Raw genomic sequence first — 9,081 nt, 5'->3', positions numbered from 1 at the left:
TTTGGAGACAGCCTCATTGTGTAGTTGAGACTGACCTGGAACTCACTATGTAGCCCAGGCTGGTCTCAAACTCACAGCGATTCTCCTGCCTCAGCCTCCCGAGTGCAGGGATTACAGCACCACCACGCCCAGCTGTTATTTTTATTTCAATAACTCAAACTTATCCTCTTGAATTTTGTGTCTAAATCTGTCATAACCCTTGGATGTCCTCTCATCTCAAACTCAGAACACCTAAATGTGAACTCGCATTTATTCCAACATTAGCTGTCCCGCAGGACTTCTGAACTTCCACTGTTGGCACTTTCTCCACCCACTTGAATGAAGCATTTATTCAGTTATATCAAGGTGGCACTTTAAATGTTACACAATTTAGGCACATATTGAAAATGTTGCTCCAGCAGTTTCCAGAACATTATTCTAAACACACACTTCTCTAATATGATTTAATTTTGGTGATCCACTGAAAAATTCATTGTTAGATTTTTTTTTTTTTTTTTAAGAGGGTCTAGCTCTGTAGCCCAGGTCGGCCTCAAACTCGCAGTGATCCTCCTGCCGCAGCCTCCCAAGGGCTAGGATTACAGATGTGAGCCCCATGCCTGGCTTCACTGCTGACATTTTAAGAAGCATCTTTATTGGTGAGCTATGGTGTTACCAAAAGAGGAAGAGAAGGGGGCCAGGCAGACTAATTAAGAGGCGGAAAGCAGAATACTCTCAGATCCTACAGACATCTTGCTTTGAGTTTATGTGCAATAACAGAATATGCTGCTTCGGTGAGAGGATACAGGAGCCCTAAATACTGGCATGAACAATGTTACATCACTATACTTTAAATATCACAAGTTCAAGTTTTCACACATTGAGACAGGCACCAACTCCCCATACACAGCTCCACACCTGTGATTAAAAAGGGTGATTCACAGCTGGGCACGGTGGCCCATGCCTGTAATACCAGCATTCAGGAGGCTGAGGCAGGAAGACTGCCGCAAGTTGGAGGCCAGTCTGGGCTACATAGTGAGTTCAGAGCCAACCTGAACTACATAGCAAGACCCTGTCTTAAGGGTGTATGGGGGCTGTGTTCAGAAATTCCATATGGCAACTCGTAAATCAAGTACAAAGCCTTTATATCCATTTGTAGATAAAATACAAATCAGTGGGCAATCTTCAGGTGTTTCCCTCTTTTTCTTTCACTATGAAAACAATGATTTCAGCCACATGTTAAAGCTCTTCTGATGGTATCAGATGCTTAGTTGGAAAGCTCATACTACCAGATGGGTTCTAATTTAATACAAAAGTATCTTTAAGAAACCAGAAGATTAGATCCAAGGCTGAAGTTCTGGTTCTAATACCAAGAAGCATGCCTTGATCCAGATGGGCTTTTCCATGGGGGTGGGGGAGGGTTTCTCTTAAGAGATTAATAGCAATATATGATAAAGCTTCTAAGGAAAAGGCCAGCAAAAATCCTATACGCTACCATAACCGATGACTAATCAAGTTTTATTAAAAAAAAAAAAAAAAACTTTCAGCCATCTCTCAATGTTTCTCTTCCTCAGTCTGTAATCAGTCTACACCTTTTTACAGTTCCTCAATAATGTACACAGCCTGCAGCTTCAAGGATTGGCTGCCTCAAATGTGCCATCAGTTACCTTTTGCGTAGGCCAAAGAGCACCCCTCTGCAATCCTGGCCTCCCAAGAAGATCAGAGATTCTTACCCAGATAATTACCCCTAGAAGCAATACTATGGGTAAAGCTACCTTGTGTTCGGGTTTTATTGTTTGTAGTGTTACATCTTGTGACATGTGGTCTGATAAACTGTGGGCAGGGCTAGCGCTTTACCGTAGGATGAATGAGACAACATTTCCTGTCTTCACCCTTTATGGCAGTGTGGGTTCATGAACTCCTGGGATGATGTGATTCTAAGGTGAGTAAATACATTTTTTTGGAGCTGTTTCTTGGTCAAGATTCATGGGCTGGGCTGGAGTTGAGGATTACACTATTACAGATTATAGTCTGAATGGCATTTCCTGGAATTGGGCACTACAGTGGCCCTGAGTTGGTTGTGGTTACAAATCAAAGTTTAGACTACAACATAGTGGTCAGATAATAATAGGTGTTTATAATCCCTACCTAGTTAACATGGACCAGGCTGAATTTGGAACACTGACTTCCATTCTTAATCCCAGAGTTTAGAGAGGTATTAACAATTTAAATGTCTCCAAGTAAGGATGTCCAGATGAGATGTAGAGAGACTTTCATGTGATAAAAGTTGAAGGGACTTGGGAAAATGTAATTAAGAGAAGAGGGAATATGAACTGTATAATAAAGTCAATTCTGACCTCCATAAAGACAAATCTACAGATAGGTTTTTTTCTCAGTCTCTCTTTAGCATTTAACATTCTTGACCCATTATCTTCTTAAACTTTCCTCCTCTGCTTTATCGATGCCATGTGTACCAGTTCAGCAGATGGTAAGACTGCATGAGCAGCGCGAGACAATGTACTTGTGGAATCACCTGGGAAGGATAAACCGGAGAGGAAGCAGGGGTGGGAGGGAAGAGTAAAAGACTCCGATGCCTGTCAATACCTCTGAAGGGATCGAGGTCCTGGGCAGGGCACCTCTGAGAAAGGTTCTGGACGGCCAACAGGGAGCTTCAAGGAAACTGCCCAGGGAAGAGTGGAGAAGGGAGACCTCCGCGTGAGTGCCGTGATGCACCCCAAGGCAGTGGCTGGGGTGGTCAGCCAATCGCAGTTCTCACGGCAGGTGCTTCCTGGAGGGACTCCTGAGTTGTGTACTCCTCTCCTGCCGGTCCTGCATATCTCACTGGCTTCATCTGCCTGGGTTTCTCCTCTGGATTCCTTTCTTTTAGTCACACCCTACATGTTGGGGTCCTAGGAGACCATTTTCTGCCCATTCTATACATTTTCCTTGTGCAAATTCTTCTCCATTCACAATGTCAAATACCACTATCACCCTATATCGGTGTTCCGTGTGTTCGCTCAGGCCACTGTCTTCTCTCACCTGGACAACAGCAATGATTTCCTAAAATGTTCTCCCTTCCCTGTCTCCAGTTTTCCCACCTGTCTCCCATTCACGCTCCATACTGCAGCTAATGGGGCATCTCTCAGGTACAAAGAAGATCATGCTATCCCAGTGCTGAAAACTCATCAATAATTCCCTGTGCCTTGCAAGCACAAGGTCCTGAGTTTGATTCCCGGTACAAAAAAAAAAAATCCCTGTGGTTCTGTTAAAAATAATCCAAATGATTTTATGCGACTCACACACATGCCCCTTCATGGACTTGCTCCTGCTTACTAATCCAGTTTCATCTGTTATTTACCCCAAACAGAACTTTTCTTTTAAGTGTAACTTTTCTACCTTCTTCATACTATTTTTCCATTACTGTAACAAAATACTATATGTGAGACAGGCTGACTTTACAAAGAAAAAAAATTTAGCTCACAGTATGGAAGTTAAAAAATTCAAACAGGATAGCACTGGCTGGAGCAAGGATGAGATAATAAATAGTGGGAGTGTGTTCAGGAGGAAGCAACTATTTTAATGCTGGGAATCGAGCCCAGGGCCTTGCACACGCTAGGCAAACGTTCTTCCACTGCATAACAACCGTAGCTCCCGCATACAGGGCTCAAAAAAGAATCTAAGGAGCTGGGGTCACACTATTCCCTTTAGGGCACACTTTCAATGACCTAAGGATCTCTTAGTAGACTGAACTTCTTAAGCTCCATTGCTCCTCATACTGCCTCTCCGGGAACGACTCCAGAACATGTCTTTGGTGATAAAAGCCATCCAAACCACAATTCTCTGTGTGGACTACACTTCCACACCTTTTGAGTCTAACTGCCTTTTGAGACTCAGCTTAGATTTTTCCCCTCCTGGAAAGTTTTCCAAAGACCAAATTCAATACCCGTGTAAATGACCCAAGAAACTATATGACACAGAACAGGTAGAATATTCACTATGAATTTATGGAAGACACAGGGAACTGCTAAGTACTGGAAATATAATAAGAAGGAGAATATGTTACATCGCAGAACTTCTCTCGGGGAACGTACTTCATGAGACAGAAAGACTGACAGATGGGTTGGTACATGTGTACCTGGTGTCTTCTGAGGGACAGGAGAGGCAAACATTCCCAATGCAGACACCCACTTCCGGACCCTTCCAGACCTTCCCATCCATGCTTGGAAACATGCATGTCAAAAATAGTCATTGATGTTAAGTGTGGCTGGGAGCCCTAACTGTGTACGTGTGTGGGGTGTTATAATGCACGAGGACCATCCCACAAAAGGAAAGACTGTCCCACCCAACATGCTAATATAACCCACCTTATTGATGCCATTTGTACCAGTCCAGCAGATGGTAAGATTGCATTAGCAGTGCAAGGTTATGTACTTGTACATTAGGAAGTATGTAAATTACTAGGAAGTATGAAAGTCTGAGAGCTGAGTGAATTGCTCACAATAACAGTGGAGGTTGAGAGCTGACACCCGAGGAATCCCAGCTCCACCTAGTCTCAGGCAGAGCTCTGCCTTCTCTGTAAATAGAAGGTTTTTGTTTTCTAGTGTTGGGGATCTGAATCCAAGTCCTTATGCATGCTAAGCAAATACTCTACCACTAAGCTATGGACTCAGACTCTGTAAATAAGTATGGTATTCATCTTGAAAAATTTAGTTTAAAGTTAAAAAAAAAAACACCAAACTTTTTTTGGGGGGGGTACTGAGGATTGAACGCAGGACCTTGGGCTTGCAAGGCAGGTACCATGCCAGTGAGCTAAATCCCTGGCCCAAAAACACAGTTTTAAAACAGGGCCAAATTAGGCTCAAGGGACTTGTAATATGTCCTTCTGACCCTGCCTCTCTGTACCAGTTTCTCTGTAAAGAGAATTTGTTGGGGCTGGGGACTTAGCTCAGTGGTGCTGCTGCCTGCCTCGAAAGCATAAGGTCCTGAGTTCAATCCCCAGTACCAAAAAAAAAAAAAAAAAAAAGAGAGAGAATTTATTCCCATTCTCAACTTGAGCCCCATGCCCAAGTGCAACACTAGAATCTTATATGGAGTGTATGGTACATGATACTCAGTATCTTTTTCTGAATGATGACTCCTAAATCTAAAACTATCCCCGAGATCTTTCTAAATTTCAGGTCCACATGATTTATCACTAAACTTACATTTCCAGTTGAACACTACAAACTTATGAGGTACAAAACACAACCATTGTTGGGCATAGTGCTGCACGCCTGTAATCCCAGCACTGTGGGAGGCTGAGGCAGAAAGGATTCCAAGTTCAAGCTCAGCTTTAGCAACTTAATGACAAATATTTTGTCTCAAAATAAAAAAGCGTTGGGAATGAAGCTCTGGGCAAAGGCCCAGTTTCAGTACCACAGAAAACACAACCAAAACACAAACACAAACAAAAACCACAGTTACACTTTGTTTCAGTGCTAAAGCACTCCCCCAGATAACAACAGTTCCCCTCTCCCTCTTATGGCAAAAGCTAATACCATCCTTGCAATGGCCTAAGCCAAAAAGCTGCCCATTCTACCTTCCAATTATCTCCTGGGTTCTTCCCTCGCTGTCCTCAGCATTCCTAGCCTTAATTTCAGGGCCCTTGATATATGATGTAAATTATATTTTCATACCCATTTTCAAGGCTATCACCCTTTAACCCTTTGGCGGTCTTAGCTGATCTGAAAAGCACAAATTCTTCTTGCATATTGCTAAGGGTTAACACCTAACCCTCCACTGCTGCAGGGTTAACATTCTTAAACAAAAATAATATATAAAACATTCTTAAGTATAGCCAAAACAATACTTTCTGAGATTACTGTGGTACCATATGCTACTTTTACATGTATTTTCTTTTTCACTCCTTATAACAGCCCTACTTTGAAATAATTTCCTAAAGTCCTTCAGGAAGAAGACAGAGACAAGATCTAAACCCAGGTAGCCTGCTTCAGAGGAGTGTGAGACTAGGCCAATTAACCTCCTGGAATGCTTTGCTGCTATAGCATGTGACAACACAACTGATTCCAAGGCTCTTCCATAGCTAGTTCCTAAATTTTTTAAAAAAGTGTAACCCTTTATTACTTAAAATGTTTCAATTTTAAAAATAAATTTTACCAGATGACTTGTAATAATTTCATGTATTATACGTCTATCAAAACATCACAGTGTACAAAGTTAATAATTCAATTTTTGTTAATTGTACTTTAAGAATGCTGGAAAAAAGAAATAAAAATTTAAAAATTAAAAAAAAAAAGCAATCTAACTTTTTGGCTTCACTATGACTCTCCTGCTTTCCCTACAATCTAATATACACAGTTTAGTTACCTGTTCTTCATGCCATATTCATTCCTATATTCTGTGTCTGATCCTCCCCTGTGGATGGCTGGATTGTGGTCTCTTTGGAGCTAAGCCTTGATAGGTATTCCTTAACTGGATCCTCTGGTGTGTTGGAAATTCACCTCTGGTGATAGGAGTTGTGTTAAATAGGGAGAGCTGAACTCAATAAGTCAAAGGAGTGGACCCAGTGGGTTGTCAGACAAGAGGTCCTGAGGGTGAAACTGGGGGCTGGTGCAAGAAATCAAGGAATTTTCTAAGCCAGGGACCCATGAAGGGTGTGCCAACAGAAGGATGGTTTGGATACGCTGGCCATCACAGGCTGCCTCCCATGTTAGCCTTTTTGTTCCCTACTATGTAATGCTTGCACAGGGTGGGTGATTTAAGGGTTTGGGGCTGAGGAACCCTCCAGGAGTTCCATCTCTGTTTGTCTGGTGAACTTCACCAGTGTTCAAGGCTGTTTTAGCACCATTCCTAAATCTTGCTCCTCCTCTGTGCTTTCCAAATTGTTTTGTGAGCTCAGACACTGTGGCTTTTCTATATTCTGTATCTTCGGGATCTAATAATCATGGCTTATTTAAATTTAAAAAATATTCAAGGAGGCAGATTTTGGTTTAAGTCAAGAGAAAATTTTAATAACATATTGTATATAAGCAGAGGATAGAGTAAGTAGCTAAGAGTCTGGCCTTTGGTGTTGTACTGCCTCTATTCAAAACTGAGCCTTCTGGGGCCAGGGATTTAGCTCAGTGGTGCTGCTGCCTGCCTTGCAAGCACAAGGTCCTGAGTTTGATCCCTGGTACCCCCCTCCATTAAGCTTTCTGGAGGAATTTAAGTAGCTTAATCTGCCTGTGCCCCCTTAAAATGCCAGTGACTCATGTCATCCATTATGTGAATTAAATGAGATAATACTGTACATAGAAAGCACTTGGTTTGGTTTCTGGCATTTTGTAAGCACTTAGTGATATTAGTTAGATACTACCTATTATTTCCTCTCTATTATTTAGCACTGTCTCACAAAGGGGTAGACTGCTTTGCACAGCAGTGAGTCTCCCCCTTCCCCTTTCTGTGGTGCTCTGGATCAAATTTAGAGCCCCACAAGCTAGGCAAGTAGCCTACCACTGAGCTACATCCCTAACCCAGTAAGCTGCCTTTTATTGAAGGTACACAAGCAACAAATCCAGGAAAGATACTACAGGAGCAATTCCTGAATTGAAAGATTAGCTAACTTCTCATTATAGAAAACAGAAGTTTTTTCTCTGATTCAAAGAAAGTATGATCAATAGTGTTCTATCTAAAGAACTACAGAATGTTATAGCGCAGGGGGGAGCCAGGCATGGTGGCATGGGTGTAAGTCTGTCTGTAATTACAAGCACTCTGGGAGGCTGAGGCAGGAAGATCACAATTTGGAGCGCAGCCTGGGCAATTTAGTGATTTAGAGCCCCCGCCCCAAAAACACAAAATCGAAACAAAGAAAGAGCTGGAGATCCAGCTCAGTCCAAAGGCTTTGGATTCAGTCTTCAGTACCACAAAACAACCCCACCCCCTCCAAAAACAGGTTGGGAATCCATTGCATTTGGTTGTAAGTATCTCACACAAAGAATGAAGTATTCTATTCCTTGTGAGCAGTTAATTGCAAAAGCCCTTCTATTTATGCATAACCCAAGTGGAAAATCAGGTCCTTACATGAGTATCTGTCCCTTTTCAAAAAGGAGTAGCTTGGTTCAACCAAAATGGAGCAAACTGTAAAGACTGTTCCAGTCCTAGCAAAATGTCTTTTCCCTTTGAAAGAAGTCTATTAGTGATGCAAATATAAAGTTATCTGCACAGATGATACTCCCAGCAAACAAAACGCATTCAGTCCTGAGAATTTGGCTTTTAGGCATTAGGAAGACAGAGAAACCAGCCTATCCAAATCCTGGGCTAATTATCCACGTTTGGCCTAGAGGACAAACATTTCTCCGAGGGGGACAAGTTGAAGGTGGGCCTGCACTCTGGGCTCCCCGTAAGAGCATGGAATAACATTTAGAGCCAAGAGTTTAATTCTTAGATACCAGAGCCTTAAGGTAGATTTCTCTAGATGAAATCCAATGTTACACACTCCTGTGGCAGTAATTTTAGTGAAACTTTCACATTCCTGATGCTTTAAGATAATTAAAAAATTAGACAACTGGAAGACCGTGTAAGTGAAGAGATGACCGTTTCCTAACATATTTTAGTTAACAGATACTCGGAGTAAACAATTTCCTTGGGAATTCAGTAAACATGCCATTTTACTGTATGCAGAATGATTGAGAAATTATGCCGCAGTTAACTGTAAGTAGTCTGCCTGAGTATGCTTTATCTTTACATTATCGTTAGCAGGTTTGAGGAGGCTGTTTCTTAGGATCCTCAGCCATTAGGGAATATTAGTAGTTACTGTGGTGTCTCAGGGAATTAGGAAAGCATTTCTAAAGCACAATCCCAACTGGTCTGGTCGAAGCGGCCATCGCCTATTTGATTAAGGCTTTTGGAAATGCCTAGTGGGCGGTTTTCCGAGAACAGAACAGGAACCCTCCATTACGCACACGCTTATTCGGTCCAGTATCAAGGCTCGGAGCCGGGGTCCAGAGTTTGGATACCCCGCCGGAATCTGGGTCCTAAGCGGGGTGGAGCTTTCGGTAGGGAAGCTCCCGGCTGGGGCGCCCCTGGATCACGGGTTCGCTTTTCACCCGCCGCGATCGCTCCTGGGCC

At 42.5% G+C, this 9,081-nt stretch overlaps 1 long non-coding RNA gene across 2 annotated transcripts in view; it reads right to left on the bottom strand.

Moving 5' to 3' along the window:
- Window positions 1-9,081, bottom strand: part of LOC104848787 — a 15,371-nt gene that overhangs the window by 4,858 nt on the left and 1,432 nt on the right. The window lies entirely within an intron of this gene.

The sequence above is a fragment of the Fukomys damarensis genome, unplaced genomic scaffold (assembly GCF_012274545.1).
Source record: "Fukomys damarensis isolate Sample0158 unplaced genomic scaffold, DMR_v1.0_HiC HiC_scaffold_2, whole genome shotgun sequence".
NCBI classification, from domain to species: Eukaryota; Metazoa; Chordata; class Mammalia; order Rodentia; family Bathyergidae; genus Fukomys; species Fukomys damarensis.
This window is presented reverse-complemented; position numbering and strand designations above follow the sequence as displayed.